This window comes from Myotis yumanensis, unplaced genomic scaffold (assembly GCF_028538775.1).
Source record: "Myotis yumanensis isolate MYYU_CA2020_CCGP unplaced genomic scaffold, mMyoYum1.0.hap1 SCAF_3, whole genome shotgun sequence".
Taxonomy (NCBI): Eukaryota; Metazoa; Chordata; class Mammalia; order Chiroptera; family Vespertilionidae; genus Myotis; species Myotis yumanensis.
In genome coordinates, this window is record NW_027223754.1 from 167,279,544 (window position 1) to 167,300,653 (window position 21,110).

A 21,110-nucleotide genomic window follows, 5' to 3' on the forward strand; every position below is an offset into this window, starting at 1 on the left:
CAGGAATACCAGTGAGGGGTGGAAATAACATGGTAGAGTAACATGGTAAAGTACCATGGGACATGAGAGCCAGGGGCATTCTGGGTACACTATGCAGGCACATGTTTATAAAAGATTCTGTGTGGCATTCTTTCTTGCTTCTCGCGCTGAGCAACTCCACTGAGTTGGAGCCTTACTTAATTTCACTATTTCTTATAAATTAAATTTCTTTACTATAAACTTCCTGCTTAGAAGTTCTAATAATCAGGTCAAAACTGGAGAACAAACTACTTATACATTAGTACCTACAAAAGTCTATCATGTTGAAAACAAGTTGGTTATACTGGTAGGTACCTGTATATTCCCAGAAAGAAAAATGGTACTATACCAGGGCCTGAAACCTGATTCTCTTAAATAGTTATATAAACACAGCATCGACCGTAAGCCTTTGTATGAATTGTTTTTTGTGTGTTTTTAGTTTTTGTTTGTTTTGTTTTTACTTTTACTCAGGAAAAAAATGGCTAGATTTTTTTTCTTCTGCTTCTTGCCAATTTATATAGAACTGTGTGTGTCAATCACTCCCTTTGAAGCAAACATCTTCTGGATTTAATGTGGGCTTTAGTGCCCTCTAGTGGCTTTTTGAATATGAAATACTAAAAATCACCATTAAGCTGAATAAGAGAAAACGCCCCTAAACATATTCTCTCTTTAAATTTGCTACATATCAGCTCTTAGAAGCGTTAAAGACAGATTTTAGAAAACTTGTGGTAGCTCATCTATATTCTTTCTCATCTTCCAAAATGAATATGTTGCTATATTTGCATACCCATAATAGTTATTTTTATATTTAGAATTAGCATGCTCCATTAGTGCAACAACACTTTATAAGACCTATCTTACATTTTTTAAATTTAAAAATATATTTTTATTGGTTTCAGAGAGGAAGGGAGAGGGAAAGAGAGATAGAAACATCAATGATGAGAGAGAATCATTGATCGGCTGCCTCCTGCATGCCCCACACTGCAGATCGAGCCCACAACCCGGGCATGTGCCCTGACCAGGAATCAAACCATGACCTCCTGGTCCATGATCTATAGGTTGATGTTCAACCACTGAGCCACACCGGCTGGGCCTATCTTATGTTTTTAAGTGACTCATTCAAATGTGGAAATGATAATTACCCACGTGAGTTCTTGGAACTAGCAGGACTCCCACTGGACATCTAATATGACAATTTCATGCTACTCTGTCAGCCTCATTTCTGAGGATACCATGCTTTTTCCAGTCTTAAGTAAGCTGTGTTTTTGAGAGAGGAAGGGTATAACATGTCAAAAAGATTGCACCAAACATTTGTTAAAAGTGACAAGACAGACTTTATTTGACCTACTGCAGTAGAGGAGAAAGACTTCAGTACAGAAAATTCAACTCCAGGCACAGCAAGGGCTGCTGGGGATTTATAGCCAAAGGGTAGGTTGAGGGTAGTGGATGGAATTTAATAAGAGACTTGATAGATATCAAAAGTAGAGGGAAAGGAACATGACTATATCAAGGATGGTGGGATTCTCTTCGTAAATGTTTGTATTTCTGGCATCCTGGACTAGGGGAAGGCCTACAGTTAAAATGGCTTAGGAGGCCAAGGCTAAGGCATAGTCAAGAAGAGCAGTCAGAGAGTCCAACTACCGTTAGATCAAGGAGCCGGTCCTTGTTAAAGATGGGAATATTTGAAGATAACATTGGAGCGACTGGGTGAACGTGGGGATTCTGATTGTGTGGAATCCAGCTCCATTTCCCTTTGTTCAAAGGAAGGTCAGCCTCTGGTTTAAGTACCTCCCACCTCCCCAAAGTCTAGATTGGTGTTAAGAGTTTGCTGGGATGCAGGACCAGTGGAACAGGGAGCAAGAGACCATTAGGTCCATGCCAAATGAGGCTGTCAGTAGAGTCATTGTATGCTTTAAAGGCACTAATTTATTAAATGTAAACATTTAAAATATACCACAGTTTTGTAACATTGTTTTGTCCTTTATCTGTTTTATTAATATACCAGGAGCCTCAGTGTAAGGTGAGTAGTCTACACCCTAGTCCCAGAGAGACATTTTGTGGGTTGTTTCTGAAGACTGTTCACCAATCATATGGATACCAAAGAATCGAACATCTGCATGTTAGTCAATTACTCAGGCCTTCCTACAATCCGCCCCCGGACCCATCCATGAACAAACTAACCACGTAGTGAACTGGAAAGAGTTTGCCGCGAGGACCTAGAGCCATCATCAAAATGATGGCCTTTAAAGTCATATGACCAGACAAGACCACTTAGGGAGAGAGTACAGGTGCAGAGAGAAATCCAAGGTGTAGACCAGTGATGGCGAACCTTTTGAGCTTGGCGTGTCAGCATTTTGAAAAACCCTAACTTAACTCTGGTACCGTGTCACATATAGAAATTTTTTGATATTTGCAACCATAGTAAAACAAAGACTTATATTTTTGATATTTATTTTATATATTTAAATGCCATTTAACAAAGAAAAATCAACCAAAAAATGAGTTCGCGTGTCACCTCTGACACGTGTGTCATAGGTTCGCCATCACTGGTGTAGACCATGGGATGCTTCAATATTCAGAGATCTGGAAAAAGGAATCCAGTGGAGGAGATGATGGAGACAGAGGAGAAGAACTACTAGTAACTATAAAAAACAGTTTCACTAATGACCCTCTTCACTAATCCTGAGGCCACTCTTCCACAGACAGAGATTCCTCCTATACCTATCAATCCCTCAGTTTCTGCCTCACATGCTTTAAAAACACAGGACACATACGGAAGTACCACATTCATAAACAGACCTACAGTAACCATTACCCCAGTCTGGGGTCTATTTTCTGACCTATAGTAGGGGCACAACAGAGGTAGTCATAGATGCTGAAAATCATGTCTTTTCATGAATGAATCAGGCTTCTTCAAGCTGCTGCTCAGATGTTACATTAGAGTGCAGTGCATGGCATAGAAACCAGTTCAGATTTCTCAATGAGGAGGGAATTTGATATAGGCAATTAGGCTCTTTCAAACCCCCTGGAAAGTTACGGGGCTGACACTGCACTACTGGGCTCACCACCACTGCTGCTACTGCTATTGCTGTCACAGCTGCCGCCACCACAGCTGCTCACACCCCTGACGCCGAGACCTAGACCTGAGGAGAGTCCAGCTCCCACAAACGCTTACTTGCTTGCCACCTTATACGCTGCAAAGGTGGGCTTCCCTGAAATTCTACTTTCGATATTTCTAGGAGTATATGTCATTAGCCAGACCCAAATCACATTTAAAACTAAGCTCCAAGTGATTCTGGAAAATGTAGTTTTTAGACTTCTAGCCCTTAAAATTCAGAGAGCATGCAAAAGAAGATGAGGCTAGATTCCAATTAAGACTCGCTAATATCCAGCCCAAATGTTGCAAGTCTTGCAAAGGTTTATAAGGCTTTATTTCCTAAGAACTGAAACTTCTACAGTGCTTCATAAATATTTATATTTCTGGTGTCTGACAGTAGGGGAGGGCTTGTGGTCCTTACTAGTTTGATACCCTGCGCTTGTATTCTCTGTTTGGCTTCCACAGAATCCCCACATCTTTGTCAATTATGTCATGTATTCAGCACTCTATTAGTGTAATTTAAGTAAAAATGTTTTGGACAATTTATATCTAAGTGTCTTCCAAACTAGACTATGGTATTAGTATAGTGCAACCTCTTCTCCCTGGCTTTTCATCTGCATAAGCATATCATGAATTAATTGATCAGCTGCCCAAAAGGTCAGATATCCAAATGGTTACCGAGGGGAAGCTCATCATCTGCTAGAGTTGAGCCCAAGAGTACAGACTGATCTCGCACATTGTTTCTGGGTTGCCCTGTCTTACTTCTCATTTAATTGTAGATTAATCTTATTCCAGGACTGCCAACCCATGAAGTGTCCAAGCTCAATAATTTATAGATTAATAGGTTGTGCTTATTTTTTAAAAAAATAAAATGTCATTTAATATTTTATTTTTTTGTTATTTTTGTATCTTCAGCCTTTTTAGGAAATTAAAGAAAGAACACCAAGAAATAAATAAAACAGAAGCTACAACTGCCAAGGAAAATAAAACTAAAAATATGAGCTGTGTTGTAAAAATACCTTACAGTTCATTTCCCAGTAGACTTGAAAAATGAGGAGAGTCATAAGGTGCATCTAGAAACACACATCATGGCCAGGACTCCTTGACTACTCAAAGTATCTTTCACATTTAAAACATAGCAATCCAAATCATGATGTTTTTCTTTGTGAATACTATGAGACTGTTTGTATATCTGTGGATAAGACTATGCATTATGGGATTTTAAGATCTGTGATTTGAAAACAGGAGTTGCCCATTACTTAGTTTAGTTGTCTACCTCCTGAGCTGAGTAGGACCTTCTTGAGGACGGCTGTGATGTGGTAGACAGATACTGTGGTAGACAGGACAGGGCCCAGATACTGTGGTAGACAGGACAGGGCTGAGAGATGCCCCTTGGAAAGACTAGTAGAAATGGACTACATGGAAAGGCGGGAGTCAGCACACTCCAGGCAGAAAGCAAAAGCCTGGCATGTTTGGAAAGACTTGGTGCTTTAGTCGGCCTGGACTGTTGGGATGTGTAGGGAAAGGAGGTAGAAGGCTGGGTTCACAGCACATAGATCCAGGGTTGCTAAGAGGTGATGTTTACGCTTTCTCCTGAAAGACACAGGGAGGGGCTTGCTCAGATGGACAGTTTGGAAGGAGCACTCTGTCAGCTGGGCAGAGGATGCACCAGAAAGTGGGAAAGAGACCAGAAACAGGGAGATCAGTGAGGAGGTTATGATAGTAAATGCAGGCAGGAACTGATGGTGATCTAACTAGTAGTCAGTCGGTAAAATCAGGGAAGGTAAAAATGTGTTTGAGAGGTAATTAAGCAAGAGAATCTACTGTAATTCTACCAACGTAGTAGAATATGACCATAAAGATGGTAAACATTGGAGACAGACTCCCTGGGTTCAAATTCTACAAGCTCTGCCACTGTGGCATGACTTGGGGTAAGTTTTTAATTTCTTTGTGTCTCAGTGTCCTCATATGTGAAATAGGAGTAGTAACTTAACACACTGTATTATTGTGGGGAGTTAATGAAACAATACATAAAGGGCACTAGCTCTGCTGTTGTCACTGCCTTCCTGGGACTGGAGACTCTAAGGGCCCAAGAGTGTTAGGCGGGACGAATCCCCACTTAACTGCAAGGGACCATAACAAAAGAACAGTCTGAATGGATGTGACTGCAGAACTCCAGCCTCTGTCTGAGATTCACAGGCTTGATATTACCATCATTTTGTTAACTCTTTTTGAAACAAAAAATACACTACTACACGTTGAACAACACACCAACTTAAAAGATAAAATGGAAGGTTCTTTCTGTTTTGGCAGCATTTAAACAGAAGAAAAGGAGATGCTCAACATCTGTATTAAACGGCAATTTGGAGAAAGATATCTGACAGGCCCACCTGCCCACGGTATTTCTGGAATAAGCAATCACACCGAAGTGGTCCGTACTCTCAGGAACTTCAACACAACAAATTTGTTTCAGAGATTAGAATCGTAAGTCCTGGCTAAAATAATAGAAAAAAATGGATGAGTTTCAGAAGTTGTGGTGTGTCTTTCTTGAAACAGATGATACTCATAAGCAGAGAAAGCCATGAGGGGGAAAAACATGAGCTCTCCATCTCCCTTTCTCTTCTCCTCTCTCCTCTTTGCTTCACCAGTCTCTAAATCTCTCCCCATTATTCAAAGCTCTGGTTAACTACCTGCTTCTTGAGAGCTTGTTTGGAGGTTCTAGCAGGGGAGCGCAGCTACTCGTATACCCTTGACCGAAGACCGATCCTCTCTTGGGGGGGAGGGGCGGGGGGGAAGGTCGCTTCGGGAGGGACGCACATGGATCGGTGAGGGAGGAGGGGGACACCTGCCTAGCCAGCCAGATCAGCCGAATCAACCCTGGCGATCAATGGGGTGACAGATGTCGCAGCCAGATCGCCCTCACATCCAAAACCTGCTTCTTTACTAAGACTGCCCTGACTTCAATCCATGTTAATTTTACTTTCCTCTAATTTATTGTCTTTTTCCTTTTATCAGTATGTCTTACATCAATGAGTATCAGATATTTTTCGAAAGAAAACAAATAAAGCAACTTACAACAGAAATATGTTTAGCTTTAACATAAAAATTAACATATTAAAAATATTTTCTGGACTGGAAGGCATTTTGGTTTCTTCCTAGGCCAGTAGGAATTAGCTACAGGCACCTGCTGTGTCACTGTTCAGTGTCAGGCACCTGCACAAGGTGAGAGCTTCCGTTCTCCCACTGCTCAAAGTGAGCTTCCAGGGTCTAAAGGGAGAGCCAAGGTAATAACAGATGGTTCTGCATGCAGTTCTGGTGGTGATCTCTCAGCCTAGGGTAAGGACACATATGACAGGTAATGTAAGACTTTGCATTTGATACCAGTGGTGTGTTCAAGCATCTTGGGCTGTGGTCAGGCTCAAACTAAGAAGAATTTTAATTATTCCTTGGCTCAGGTACCTAAAATGAATGAAAAAGTCAATGTTTAAAAACTAGAGAGTTATTTGGCATTTAACAGCTAGAGACAATGAGTTTAGTTGTGACTTTATAAGGGTCACAGAACCAAATGGAAGCCAAATGCTTCATCTTCTTTCACTGTCACAGAAATACTATTGTTGTTGTTGTTTTTTAAAGTGAGTAACAGAGTGAGGGATATTGTGTTTTTCTCTCTTACCCATTCTTTTAGAGACAACTAATAGACTTGGGCAATAGAAGTGCTAGTTGGTAAAAAAAATAGTGTTAATTATTTTTTTTTGTTTGTTTTCCTAGTGGTTACTACCTTACATATTTCCTTTATTCTTTCTTCAGTCCAAATGAACTGAAGGATAAAAATATACATTTCCATTGCACAATTTCCCCAAGTTTTAATTCTATTCGTTTTTCTCTTATCTTTGTTTCAATCCTACAAAGAGAAATAATGAAGGGTATAATAAATCACTTTCTAACAATGATAGGGCAGCCCATCATACACAGCAAAGAGCTGCAGCCAGGGCATCCATAGGTAGTGGAGCTGGAGTTGGCTGTGTTTCTGCCTCACAGTGCTGATCGTGCACATCTCTTTCCAACTCTTTGTTTAGTGACCTCAACATAGTAGCTTGAAATGGCAATGTTGGGGTTCTTCCACCACAGACATCAGCAAATGCTAGAAATCAGGGCTCCCCTCACCAACAAGCTTGTTTACCAGTACATCACAGGTTAAATATCAGAAATACTCAAGAAAGATCTATATTGGGTGATATCAGTACCAGGAGAGAAGGATAGAAGGGCGTGACCACTGAAGAAGTGAAATGGTCCTTAATTCCACATCAATTCATTATATTGGTTGACCCATATGAAGCTTCTAATCTTTAATAATTTTGACTTATAAAAATGGCAACTTTAATATGGCTCAACCTAATATACATAATATGGTTCAAGCTAATATACATACAAGGTTGCAGGTAACAGAGAATTCAATAAACCATGGCTTGAACAGATAAAGATCTGTCTCACATGAGAAATCCAAAGTGGCCATGGCTATTTAAGATACTGTCAGAGACCAAGGATCTTTCTAAATTTCTCCCTACCATCCTTAGAAAGTTGATCTTTGTCCTCCTGTTTGTCATCTCATGGTCATTTCTGCTGTGCCTCCAGGCACCATGCCTGAAACCCAGAAAGAAGAGCAGAGAAAGACAGAAAGCTTTGCCCACCAAATTTATTAATGTTAATCAGAAAGACAGAAGTTTTCCCTGAAGTCCCGCTCAAAAGTTTTCATTTATATCTCATTGGCCAAAACCTGTCACATGGTCACCCCAGAAAAAGGAGAATGAGATTACCAAGAGAGTGTAGGCCAGTTATAATTCATCCCTAGCACTGGGTAAGGGTCTGTTCTCTCTGAGAGGAAGAGATCTTAGCTGCCACCTGAGCCACCTGAGGTTCCATCGGTTGGTAAAGTAGAGAGGGGGTGGATATAGGGCGGATAACAAATGGTATCTATCGCAATTCCCTTCTCGCTAGTCAGACATCTTCAGCTTTTTAAACAACTCTGACAAGATTTTCCGTTGCTGGTGTAACTGTGTAAAGTGTTATGAGTTATATATAATCTTTTACACTGGTTGCTTAGCATTGTGTCCAATTAGCATGCAGCTCTAAAAACTATTCAGTACATAGGAATCAGTTTTGCATGCATATATGGTCACAATATTAAACTTGATTGTTGAAAGCTTAGCCTTTGTACGTTGGTCTATCTGTGGCACAGTGGTCAGTTTAGAGCACCAAGTTTTATGCTTTAAACAAAAAGAAGATTAAGGGGAACCTTGACTTAAGGCAAAAATCAGTGTGACCTGGCACTGTGGTCTAACAGATAGTTGAAAGACATAATGAGGAACAATAACAGATGTTATAGAAATCTTTCTGAATAAAAAACCTAATCCTAGTCATTTTGAGGAAGCCAGAAAAAAAGTACACTCTTCTGCGGTCATGATTATATTCTTTAAAAAGTCTGATGTTGCACTGACCTACCTCAAGAATCACGTTACTCAAATGATTGGTAGCCTTGCGTCTGCAATAATGGTAGGTTGGCCACCACGTTACCCCAAGTGATATACCAGTCTGAGTTTTAAATGCTGTTTATGCTTTGCTGTCCCATTGATTTGCTTATGGCAACTTGGAGAGTGCGTGGCTGCGGTGCCTTTGGCCTGGCTTTGCTGAGAAGTGTGGACCATGCAGGCTTTCATAACATGGTTATCAAATACTTTGTGTCACATTTATGAGCAAAAGCCCAGAATCCGACACACTTAGGTTCTATCCAGATGAGGTCCTTTACTGGCCTGGAACAAGTTACTTAATGATTCAAGCCTCAGTTTCTTTGTTTGTACAATGATACTTTGTCAGGCTATTGGATGAAATGAGACAAAGCAAGTGAAAACGCTTACTTTATATTAAGAACTTAAGTGAAGTTGTTATTCTTGTATTTCTGTGTCTGATTTAAATACAATCCTTCAGGAAGATTGTAATTATAACTGTTCCCTTAATAATAAAAAATACGTGTTTTATTGTAATAACTGCTGTTTCAAGGGCAAAGATGTAATAACTAATTCTTATACTTCGTTCTAGTATTATCTGTATCTGTTTGGAAACTATGGCTTTGCTTTTTGTCCTTTTATCTTCAACAGTAAAAGCACTCGTTCTCTCATAATTTACCTTTGGAAAAGTATGTAGCAAAGAAAGGAATCTCTTCTATCACTTTGAGTTCATTGAAAAACAAAGCAACTAGAGGCATTTCTATAATTAAACAATAAAAACCATGATCATTATCTCTCAATATTTATTTAATACTCATCTAGAATAAGGCAATATGTAAGATCACGTAGTTATCTATAATAATAAAAGCATAATATGCTAATTAGACCAGACAGCCCAACGGTAGTGGGGGCTGAGGCAGAGGCAGTTAGGGGTGATAAAGCAGGCAGGCAAGTGGTTAGGGGCAATCAGGCAGGCAGGCAGAGGCAGTTAAGGGCGATCAGACAGGCAGGCCAGTGGGTAGGAGCCAGCGGTTCCGGATTGTGAGAGGGATGTCCAACTGTAGGGATCGGGCCTAAACCAGCAGTTGGACATCCCCCAAGGGATCCCAGATTGTGAGAGGGTGCAGGCTGGGCTGAGGGATACCTCCCCCGTGCATGAATTTCATGCACTGGGACTCTAGTAATTCTATAAAAGATCAATTAAAATCATGGACTTGCCACTGCTCACATTGATTCATGTAAGTTTGGTCCTTTATAGATAGAGAGTCACATTTAACTTTAAACCCAACCAGAAAACTCAAATATACATTTTAAAAAATACTTAAGTATACACCTATTGGACCCTAAAGGATATGAATAACAAGAGTGAAATTAAAGCTAATTTAAGGTTAGGGTTAACTTTATTTTGTTGCATTCTGGTTTTTGGTAAACCACCCATGTGCATATGGTTCATGTATTGTGATACAATAAGTTAACAAATATATCCAATTGCTCTGAAAGCTTCATTTCTTAATTATATTGGCTAGATAAGAATTTACATATGATCTACTGTAAATTTTTTTGATGACTTAACATTTTGCCCTTGGCTATTTTATGTAACAGTCTTATCCCTCCTTTTTACCAAATAAAGAATCTCATTGGATTTTTCTGTATGGCATTTAAGGCATCTTCTACCTCAACAAAGACTAGAAAACAACACAACATGAGCCACTAGATGGCACAGTAATAGCAGTGATGGCCCTAGCATCAAGAGGAAAAATAACATTTTTGGAATCTATAGTTAAAATTATATGGGTATAACTAGATTATATGGAGAACATTATATATTGTGGGGTGGATGTGAACATAAAAAAAGTTGACTATGAATATGAATTTCTATACAATAAATTTCCTTTTCTCATTGACTTCTATTATAAAATCAAAGATATGTTTCTGGATAATGAAAGTTAATGTGGGAGATATAAATTATCATATAGGAAAGCAGCATCTTTTATATTGATATACTTAAGAAAAATTCTACTTTAACACTTTAATAAAGGGATTAAAATTCAAATGCTGTATGGTTAAATTAATTTCATGTTTGACACATCATATGTCTAGAAAAATAAATGACATTTTAACTGCACCAAATACATGAGGCTAAAATTCCCACCCATAATACCTTTGAGGCTCTCTGAGGTGGCTACTAATATTCACTGGATATTGATGAGTTTTAGAAATGAACAGTCTGAGCCCAAAGAAAGGAAGAGAACCAAGCACAGCAGAGGCAGCCATTAAGCGGAATAGCAAATAAACACTTGCAGCAGCGGACCCTGCAAGCCCATGGGTGTAACTGGAGCAACTGGAAAGCACACCAATCAAAACAGATAGTTGGAAGGGATGCGAGGATTCTGTGACTGGAGTCCTTAGTGATGCCATGATTCATTTTTAAAAATTATGAATGAAAACAAGGTTCATTTTTCTAATGAAGTAAACATTTTTCTGAAGCTACAGTAGTTGACTTAAACATCATTGTTTATCAAGTGGCTCATCATTGTCTATGAAGTTAACTCTTCTTCAAGGTCTCTTAAACCAAAATAAAAATTCATAATGATGGGGTCATCGTTCCCCTACTCTCTGGCTCTCTGCCCTCACCTCACTATTCTCATCTGCCACGAAGCTCCAGTTTGTATCCTAGGCAGGCAAGTCTAGAGTTCTGTTCTGCCTATTGCCTCAGCTCCCCTCTCCCTTCTGCTTTGCTGTGGCAAAGATGGTGACTCCCTTTCCATAGTCTAGGGCTGCTGCTGAGAAGCCCTGACCAGCCAGGGCCCACGTTCCCAAGCCCTAGCTTCCCTTGCATCCAAGTGGGACTATGTGACCAGTTCTTGCCAGTGGGATATGAGCAGAAATGATGTGTGTCCCCTCTCAGCCAAGATAACTAAGAAGTGGCAGTGCCTTCTCTGTGCTTGTTCTCTCCCCATCTGTCATGTGGATATCAGCAAACAAAGTGAGGTGGGAGGTGGTGAACACTCCATCAGCGTAGGGCTTATGTGTGTAGCAGGGCCTTCCTCCACTCTTACTTCCTCCCTTTCCAACCAGGAACATCTGTTTTGGATTTTATATGAGTGAGAAATAAACTTCTACTGTGCTAAGTCATTCTAATTTTTTAAACAGTATGTAGCTGTACCTTAACTAATTAATTTGCAAAAGCTATTTTCCAATCTCTAATGCCTTTTCTAATATAAGGTGAGACAGATAATCTTTATTGAGTACCTATTATGTGCTAAGGACTAAGGGCATCATAATGGCAACATCTTCATAGTGATTTATGCATGGTATCATTTTTAAATCGTCTCAAACTCAAGAGCTACTTATTATGATATTATTGGCACAGCTTTGACATTGGGTAACTCTGTTTAAGTGTAGACAGTCTCTGACTTGTGAACATTTTACAATAGAAGGTCCAGCTGGAGACTGAATTCACTACTGGGAATGGGATTGATAAGGCAGCCAAAGTTGATGAAGAAAATATGGGAAGTGGCCACATGGCATTCTAAAATGTTTAAGTGTGGCTGTAGTGTAAACACAGGCTTTGGGCTACATAAGGAGATAATTGAGAATGACTAAACTGATAGACCAGGAATGATACTGAATGCCAAGCTAAGACATTTGGACTTTGGTCTATAGGCAATTGGGGGGAGGAGTGTTATTAAATACTAGAGGCCTGGTGCATGAATCTGTGCATGGGTGGAGTCCCTTGGGGTGGCCTGCGGAGATTGGGCCCAGCTCGTGCCCCCAGCCTCACAGCCCCAGCTTGTGCCCTAGCTGCTCAGACTTGCAGCCCCACCTGCACCCTGCCTTGGCCTGGTGCCACCCCCTCACCTGTTTCACCATTCCACCTAGGTGGTGATTGGTTGGGGCCAGGAGCAGCCCTATCCCCCTCTCCACCTCCCCCAATCAGCTCCCTTAGCACCTGGGAGCCAGACAGATGCCCCACATCCTGCCACTGGTCGCTGTCTGTGGGGCGATTGATGGGGTGATCAGGACCCCGCTTGCACCCGCCTTGGCCTGACACTGCCCACTCACCTGCTCTACCATCCTGCTGTGGTCCTGCTCTCGAAGGGACCCATCGGGGCCAGCAGCGCCTCCACTGCTGCCAATGCCATATTGCCGATGTCCACCATGTTTTGCACCACCCCCTGGTGGCCAGCACATGTCATAGTGAGTGGTCGAACTCCCAGTCTCCCAGTCGAACTCTCGGTCCAAGACCACCCCTGGGGACAATTTGCATATTAGGCTTTTATTATATAGGATTGTGTGCAGTCAAGTGACCAGAGCCAGTCTCTACTTTAAGAACATTTATTTAACAATAATATTATATACTAGTGGCCCATTGCATGAAGATTCACACAATAGGCTTTCCTCCCCTGGCTGCTGGCACCGGTTTTCTTCCAGCACCTGGGACCCAGGCCTTTGGTCCGGCCACAGCAGTGAGGCTTGGCTTCTCCGCTCTGGCTGCTCCCAGCCCCTTCTTTTTTTCCCCTAGCTCCTTGAGCGGAAGCCAGGCCTGGCTGGAAACCTGGGTCGCCTCTGGTGACACAGGCCCCCAGCCACTCCTTGAGCAGAGCCCAGGGTGGGCCAGGGGTGACCCAGGCCCCCAGCCACTCCTTGAGCAGAGTCTAGGGCCAGCGGGAAGCTTGGCTTCCTCCGTCTCCAGGAGCAACCCAAGCTTCCTGCTCACTCCAGCTCCGTGACCGCCACCATCTTCAGTCATCTTCAGTCTTCGCTCTGTGCCTGCGTATGCAAATCAACCACCATCTTTGTTGGGTTAATTTGCATAGTCGCTCTGATTGGCTGGTGGGTGTAACGGAGTGGTGGAGTGATGGAGTGATGGTTAATTTGCATGTTTCTCTTTTATTATATAGGGTAGCCAACTAACATATTAACTATTAGAGAAGCATTTTTTGTTGTTGTTGTGATGGGGTTGTCCTGTGCACTATAGGATATTTAGCAGCATCTTTGGTCTCTACCAACTAAATAAAGCAGCAATTCCCACCTCCCTCCAACTGTGACAACCAAAACTATCTCCAGACATTGCCAAGCACCCCATGGGGAGCAAGATCAGCAAAGGCTGAGACCCACTGTTTTAGAGAAACAAACAGTTCACTGAGTGGAACTTTTTTTTTTTTTTTTAAATATATTTTATTGATTTTTTACAGAGAGGAAGGGAGAGAGATAGAGAGTTAGAAACATCGATGAGAGAGAAACATCGATCAGCTGCCTCCTGCACATCTCCTACTGGGGATGTGCCTGCAACCCAGGTACATGCCCTTGACCGGAATCCAACCTGGGACCTTTCAGTCCACAGGCTGACGCTCTATCCACTGAGCCAAACCGGTTTCGGCGGAACTTGTTTTTAATTATTTTTTTTTGAGACACATCATTGCCTTATCCTCTTATATCAGGACAAGAAGCTCCTGTCCTGGGTTCCTATCCCATCCCCACCCATTGCTTTCATCAGGAGGCCCAGGTGGAGGTCGCCATACCCTTCCCATATGCAAGGGGTCTTGGGACCACAGGTACACGATCACCTGTAGCCCATGTCCCCCCTTTACACATTCTAGGTGCCTGTGACACTGGAATTTTTCCCCAAATAGCCTCATCCTCCAAGGGAGGGTGCACGGAGTGGTGTGCATTGAGTTTGGACATTCATGCTGCTGCATCCATGTGCCTGTGGCTGAGCCCTCTCATGATACTGGACAGATGGAGAAGGGGTGTGCTTCCTTAAAATTCCAGTGAGGAACTTCCGAAGGCCTGGAAATTCTAAATTTGAGTCTGACCTCCCAGTTGCAGGCCCTTTTGAGAGACTTAGAAAGATGATGCCAGAGATAGTGAGGATGAGCAGGGGCTCCTTAGGGCTGAGGTTGCTGTGCTCAGCTGGACAAGGTGGGCTGAGGAGACACCTGGAGGACATTGCCTCAGAGTCACAACTTGCATTCCATAATTCAGCCACAGTAACATGGGCTGGAGGAAGAGCTTGGGACTCTAACATCATGTGTGTCTCAGTTACAGCCTGATTCTATCTATCGTATCTGTGTGGCGGCTGAGCAGGGCCAGGGAGGGTTATCATGTTTTCACAGGCAGAGAAGGGGAAGGGCATCCAGGAGTGTGTGCAAAGGCCTGAATATGTTTGCAGAATGCTTAAGAGTTTGGAAGTTGTTTGGGGGAATGGGAAGACTAAGGGTGTGGTTGGAGGACAGTGTGCTCAGGGAGAAGGGCGGGGGGGAGCCTGCTAGGGCTCTACACGAGGGCCCTTAAGGCCACTCAAAGAACAGAGACTTTCGACAGCAGAAACACAGAGCTCTGGGGGTTGCTAAGCAGAGTTTCTGGCTTAGCTTTGGATGGAAACAGAGAGACAGTAGAGGATGGGAGATGAGAAAGTCGTTTTTAAAATTCTGACAAGAGATGCTGGGCTGAACAGGAACATGTAAATGTGTGCATGTGTGTATTCTTTTTGACCAGGTAGAAAACTGTGTTTTCCATAAATACAATTCCAAAAATAGAAACTTCAGGCTGAGTGACAACTGGAGAGGTTATATTTGGAAACGATGGGGATCTTGGCGTCCCTGAAATCACTAGCCTTTGTGTCTCTGGTGCTACCAACACACACACACACACACACACACACACACACACCCTCCTGTGAAAGAACTAACCTCTCATGCACTGAACCAACACATGAAAATGAGAATCAAAGGAGCATGACATTGCGATTTAAGCCAAGAGAGCAGATTCCTTTGGGCTTCATTTTTTTTTTTGGTAAAAATCATCTGGATGGAACGCTAATTTGAGTCTACATTCAACTGCTTTCAGCTATCTTCAAAAGAAGGTAACTTGGAAAATTGTGACAGGCAATTATATTCGCATTAACTTTTTGTAGGGGCATCTCCAGGAGTGGCATGCCTCTGAATTATTAGCATTCTTCTCCACAAATGGAAAATTCCATCACTTCCAACAAGTTTTCAGACTGCCTCCTTTGGGCCCAATAACTATAAAATGCCAATTAGAAAATTGCAAGCAATGGGCTCACAAGCCCTGGATGAATTCCAAATAGTTTTGTGGGCTTATCAAGCCTCCTTCTGGACAATGGGAGAAATGTGGGAAATGCAGCAGCTTCTTTAAAAGCATCATTGTTCAGCACTGAGACGCCTCTGTGCAGTGTGTTTTGATGGAGTTTAAAGTTCATAGAATCAAGGCACCTCAAGTCAGAAGAGGCCTTGCAGTGTTTTTTCACAGACATATTTAAACCAATATGTATTTTTTGACAGTTACCCTGTGCAAGATGGGGAGTAGTGTGGCATAAAAGGAATACAGCTCCCTCAGACTGAGTCCTGGTCTGGAGCGCTCAGCCAAGCTTGGGAAGGCAGGAGGGGAAGGCAGGCGGGGAAGGAAGTGGGACGTGAGGTTCAGATTGGATCTGGTGGCTGTGCTAGAAGACATGTGAGGCAGAGGGAATGGGATGCAAAAATGTGTGGAGGTGGGAAAAACAGAGCCAGTCAACAGGACACCAGTTGTACCAATCTGACCTGATAGGAGGTCAGGGAAAGAGAAGTAGGAGATGAGGTGACCATGAGTTGACCAGTCAGGTCTATTCTGAAAGTAATGATGCACTGAGCAGGGGCATGAACAATAAAACCATCCAGTGATCGAGGAATTTACTCAAGGGGAAAGATGAATTCTGATTTAAGAGAAACTATGGATTTGATATTCTTAATTAAAGAAACTATAATAATGACTTCATTTATGCTGATTAAGCCATGCTTCTTACAAACTAATTTCTAGGAAACACATCCTGTTCCCTGCCACATATCAGGAATAAGGAGAAATAGCAGGCCTGGGGAGTGCTCGTCAAAACTCAGAACCTACCTTTTCAGGATAGAGCTAAAAAGGAGTGTAGGCTACGTGGGGGTTGTCTTGGTCTGTTCTGGCTGCCATAACAATACCTCAGACTGGGGGGTTAAAGCAACAGAAATTTCTTATAGTCCGGTGGTTGGGAAGTTCAATGAAGGTGCTAGTTAATTCAGTGTCTGGTGAGGTCCCTCTTCCTAGCTGGTAGGTGGCTGCCTTCTTGATGTATGAGAGAGAGGGAGAGAGAGAGAGAGAGAGAAGAGAATCTTTCTCTTCTTATAAAGCCACAGTCCTATTGGATTAGGGCTCCACTATTATAACTTCATTTAACTTTAGTTACCTCCTAAAGACCTGCTCTCCAGATATAGTCACATTGGGGGTTAGGGCTGCAATATATGAATTTTCTGGGGTGGGATGTGGAACACAATCAGTTCATAGAGGGGGTTAGGTGCAGCCATTGAATCAACTGAACATTGGAGGTTTTTTATTTACCCAGGATTTGAAAGAATATGTGAAAGTTGTAAAATCATCATTGTGGCAGGTAAGAAGGTAATATTTTCTGTGGCATTATCTCATTATTTTAAGATTAACTTTCCCATAATCCTAACACTGATAAGCACTATTCTGTCTATATATTAAAATTATGCAAATCATGACACAGGGTTAATGAGTTATTTTCGGATAGCTGTATTGTACTTATGGAATAAAGCAGGCTGTCCAACCTACCCTTTGCTGTACTGTAAGTTTTCATTTGCTTTATCACTGGACATAAGCTTCGGTTTTACATGTCACCTCATTAGTCTTCACAATAACACTATGATGTAAAGTCTCCATTCCACAGATGAGACCATTAAAACTGGAGAATTTAGGTAATAGTACAAGATTGAGCCAGATTTCAAACTCTGGCTAGAATAATTCTCAAACGCAGAAATTTTCCTGTGCCATTTTGCCATTCTTGATGTTATATTGTATTTCTTTACATTGATGATGTAACAGATAAAAAAGGACATTTTCAAAAACCTAGATCTTCAAAATCATCACCCAGAGTTTTTTTTAAAGCCCAGATGCAGTTCTCATCTCTGACCACAAAACACAAACGTGCACACAGACCAGGTCCATGGAATCAGAACCTCTAAGAATGGGGTGTAGGGATCTGTATTTTATAAAGTTACCTAGACAGTTCCAGTGATGGGCCTAGTCTCCAGAAACTGTGAATGTGACTTCATTTGGAAAGTCTATGCCAATGTAATTAAGTTAAGGATCTCTAGATGAGATCATCCTGGATCATCTAGTTGGGCCCTAAATCCAATGACAAGTGTCCTTACCCAGTGACCCAAAGAGAAAGAGGAGGCCATGCGAAGGTGGAGGCAGAGGTTAGTTATGTAGCTATGAGTCAAGGACTGCCTGGAGCCACCAGAAGCTGGAAGAGACAGGAAGGATCCTCCTCCCTTAGAGCCTTTGGATGGAGGGCAACCCTGCCCACACCTGATTTCTGACTTCTGGCCTCTAGAACTAAGAGAGAATAAATTTCCATTGGTTAAGCCATAACTTCGTGGTAATTTGTTATAGCATCCCCAGGAAACTAATACAAGGACCTAGTGTTTTAGGTGACATAAAGTAGCAAAAGTAATTCAGGCAGGATTGAATGCGGGGATGAGAGGGAATATAATTGGAAATAACATAGGACATCTTTTGCCACTCAGGAATGCTCGTCATTTAATAGGCTATTTTGATTTTAGTGTTCCATCATTCACAGTTTCATCTATACATCTTTTCACTACTTCAAAAGCTTTGAACAGACTCTTATAAATTGTATTTACATAAACTGGGAAAGGTCATTCCAGTCTCTGTAGTTAAACCTATTGTGCATACAGGCTTTATAAGTCCTAGAGCCTTAGGAAAGCATTAGAATGTAATTATAACAATAATTTAATGCTTTTCTAGGCAGGTAGTGGTGAGGTTAATATAATCAAACAACAAAAGTAGACAATTACCCAGAGAATATGTACCCCAAAGAGGGTGGGAGATTAAGAGGGAGGGGAAACCAGTGAGAGGTACCTCTTTTCTTTGTTCCTCTGGAGGTGCAAATGCCATTTCCTATTATTCTTCAGAAAGTGTAGCTCCCAGCGATGAAGGCTTTCCCACTCTTTGGCAGACAACATGGGAAGTGTGGCAACAATTCTGTAGTTAACAGGATTAAAAACAACCAGTAGAGGACAATTAACTATGGTCTTCTTTGGTATCAGGCCAATAACTCGTTTCCCTCTACTAATGTTTTTAAATATTATGTCATCTTTTGAAGGACTCAGAGCTGGATATCAATCAATTAGTGTTCTAGTATATGTCAATTACACAAACAAAAATACTATGTATTAAGTCCCATTTTATTGCCAATTAGGAAACTATCCAGCATTATGTTGGGCTAATCTAACATGATATTACCTCTATTTTTACCTGGAATTTTGGCTATGAAAGAACTTCTTGAGATTATACTAGTACATTGTGTTAGACATTTATTAACTTGATTTCCACAAATTTATATTTCTAGCATCTTCCATAAATTCCAGGCTGGACACTCCTAAACTCATTTGGCCTCTCCACTTGGATGAGTAGCCAAACAAAGAACTTCTGATTTCCCCGCCCCCCAATCTTACTTTTTCCTCAGTGTTCCTTATCTCAATTAGTAGCAACACCATTTGCCTAATTGCTCAAGTAAGAAAATGTGGAATCATTCAATTTTTTTTCTCTTTCTGGCAACCACGTTACTTCACATCTATATCAAATAACATTAGCTCAATCTTCCTAAAACATCCTGAATCCCACCCCTTCTCTCCTCCTCCACCTGCTCCACCCTCGGTTACCCAGGTTATTGCAACAGCCTTTTAATTGGTCTCCCTGCTTCTACTCTGGCTCCACAGTTTATGCTCTACCTAGCAACCAGAATTTTAAAACATAAACCAGGTTATATTTAATTACATCTATCCTACTTAAATCTTGCAATGGCTCTGGTTTATTTAGCATATAGATTATTGTTGAAATTGAGACCCCAAGTAACTGCAGCTTTAAGAAGATAGAAGGGCTGTTAACGATGGCTTCATAGGTCAGGGACCCAGGCCACCCATATCTCATTCCTCCACTATGCACTATAGTGTGTAACCTTCATCTACTTGGCCCGAGATGAATCAATGCTACCATATTTGCTTTCAGGCCAGTAAGAAGTGGAAAAAAGGAGGGCATGCCATTCTTGTAAGGATGCAACCTTGAAAATATGCATATCACTTCCACTCATATCCTATTGGCTAGAAATTAGTTGTGTTCCACACTTAACTGCAAGAGAAGCTTAGAAATATTGTCTTAACTCCATATACTCATATGCTGAGCTGGAACTAAGAGGTTCTATCACAATAGCAAAGAGGGAGACTGGGTATTCTGAGGTATTCTGGTAGATTAGGTTGTGGTAAGACATAGATTGAAATATATTATGGCTAAAAAAAAAAGGAAGCTACTTTTTTCTGACATAAGAGTTTTGGTTGAGTGAGCTGTTCGTTGGCCAAAATTTCTCAAGTGATTATTTGGGTAATGGAGGTGATGAAGGCTCTGTCATCTTCAACATTCAGATTTGAAGGTTGCCATCAACAACATTTCCATCCCAGAGAGCAAGAAGTGAGAAATGGCCCAGGGATGCATGTGTGGATGATTTGTATTGGCCAATTCTGGAAACAGTGCACCTCATTTCCACTCACATTCCACTGGCTGTTTCTCATTCGTATGACCACACCTAAGTGCAATATATACTATGAGATTTGGTCAGGGTATATGCCCAGTGGGAAGAGAAGCAAAATTTGGATGAATACCTCACACAGAATCAAATTCAAAGTCCTTACCAGATGTAAAGCTCTTACAAAATCTGGCCCTTGGCTGTATCTCCAGTCTTCCTCCGGCTAATTTTGATCCAGACTCATTGGCCTGCTTTCTGGTCCTTGAACTTTTGGTCTGTTTTGCCCCAGAGTCTTAGCAACTGCTCTTTGTTTTATTTGGAACCTTCTTGCCCAGAGTTTCACTTGTCTCACTCTCTCACATCATTGAGTTCTCAACTTAACCGCTCGCTCCTCAGAAAGACCCTCTGTAGCCACCATCTCCACATCCTCCATGTCCTTGACCATTTCCCATCACTGTCAAATCCCATGTCATTTTTCTTCATAGAACCTGTAACTTGTTCTGTTTATGGCCTGTGCCTACCCATAACCCATATTCATTGCGACTATATTGCCTATTTTGTTCATTGTATATCCCTAACTGCCTAGAAAATTGTCATAGTAGGCACACAATAAATATTTAATTAATTAATGTAGAAACTCTCCTAATTACAGACCAAATTTATCACAGTATTCTATGACCAATACCTTTTCACCCTTACAAATTTTCTTTCTTGAAGAATGATCTCCAGATGTTTGGAATTTGAATCACTTATTTGCAGAATAGGGAAAATCATGTACCTATGCCTTAGAATGATTATCAAGATTATATGAGATAATGTATGTGAAATGCTAAGCATAATGTGTGGCATGTGGCCCCACCAACAGAGTGTGCTCAGCAAACGCCAGTCA

General features: G+C 41.5%; 1 long non-coding RNA gene across 1 annotated transcript in view; it reads right to left on the reverse strand.

The window, feature by feature from the left end:
* LOC139005574 (uncharacterized) overlaps positions 1–18,671 on the reverse strand; it is a 52,410-nt gene extending 33,739 nt beyond the window's left edge. The window contains exon 1 of the long non-coding RNA XR_011470680.1: positions 18,562–18,671. This is a non-coding gene — a long non-coding RNA (uncharacterized lncRNA). The remainder of the gene's footprint in view (positions 1–18,561) is intronic.
* Between the last annotated feature and the right edge of the window lie 2,439 nt (positions 18,672–21,110).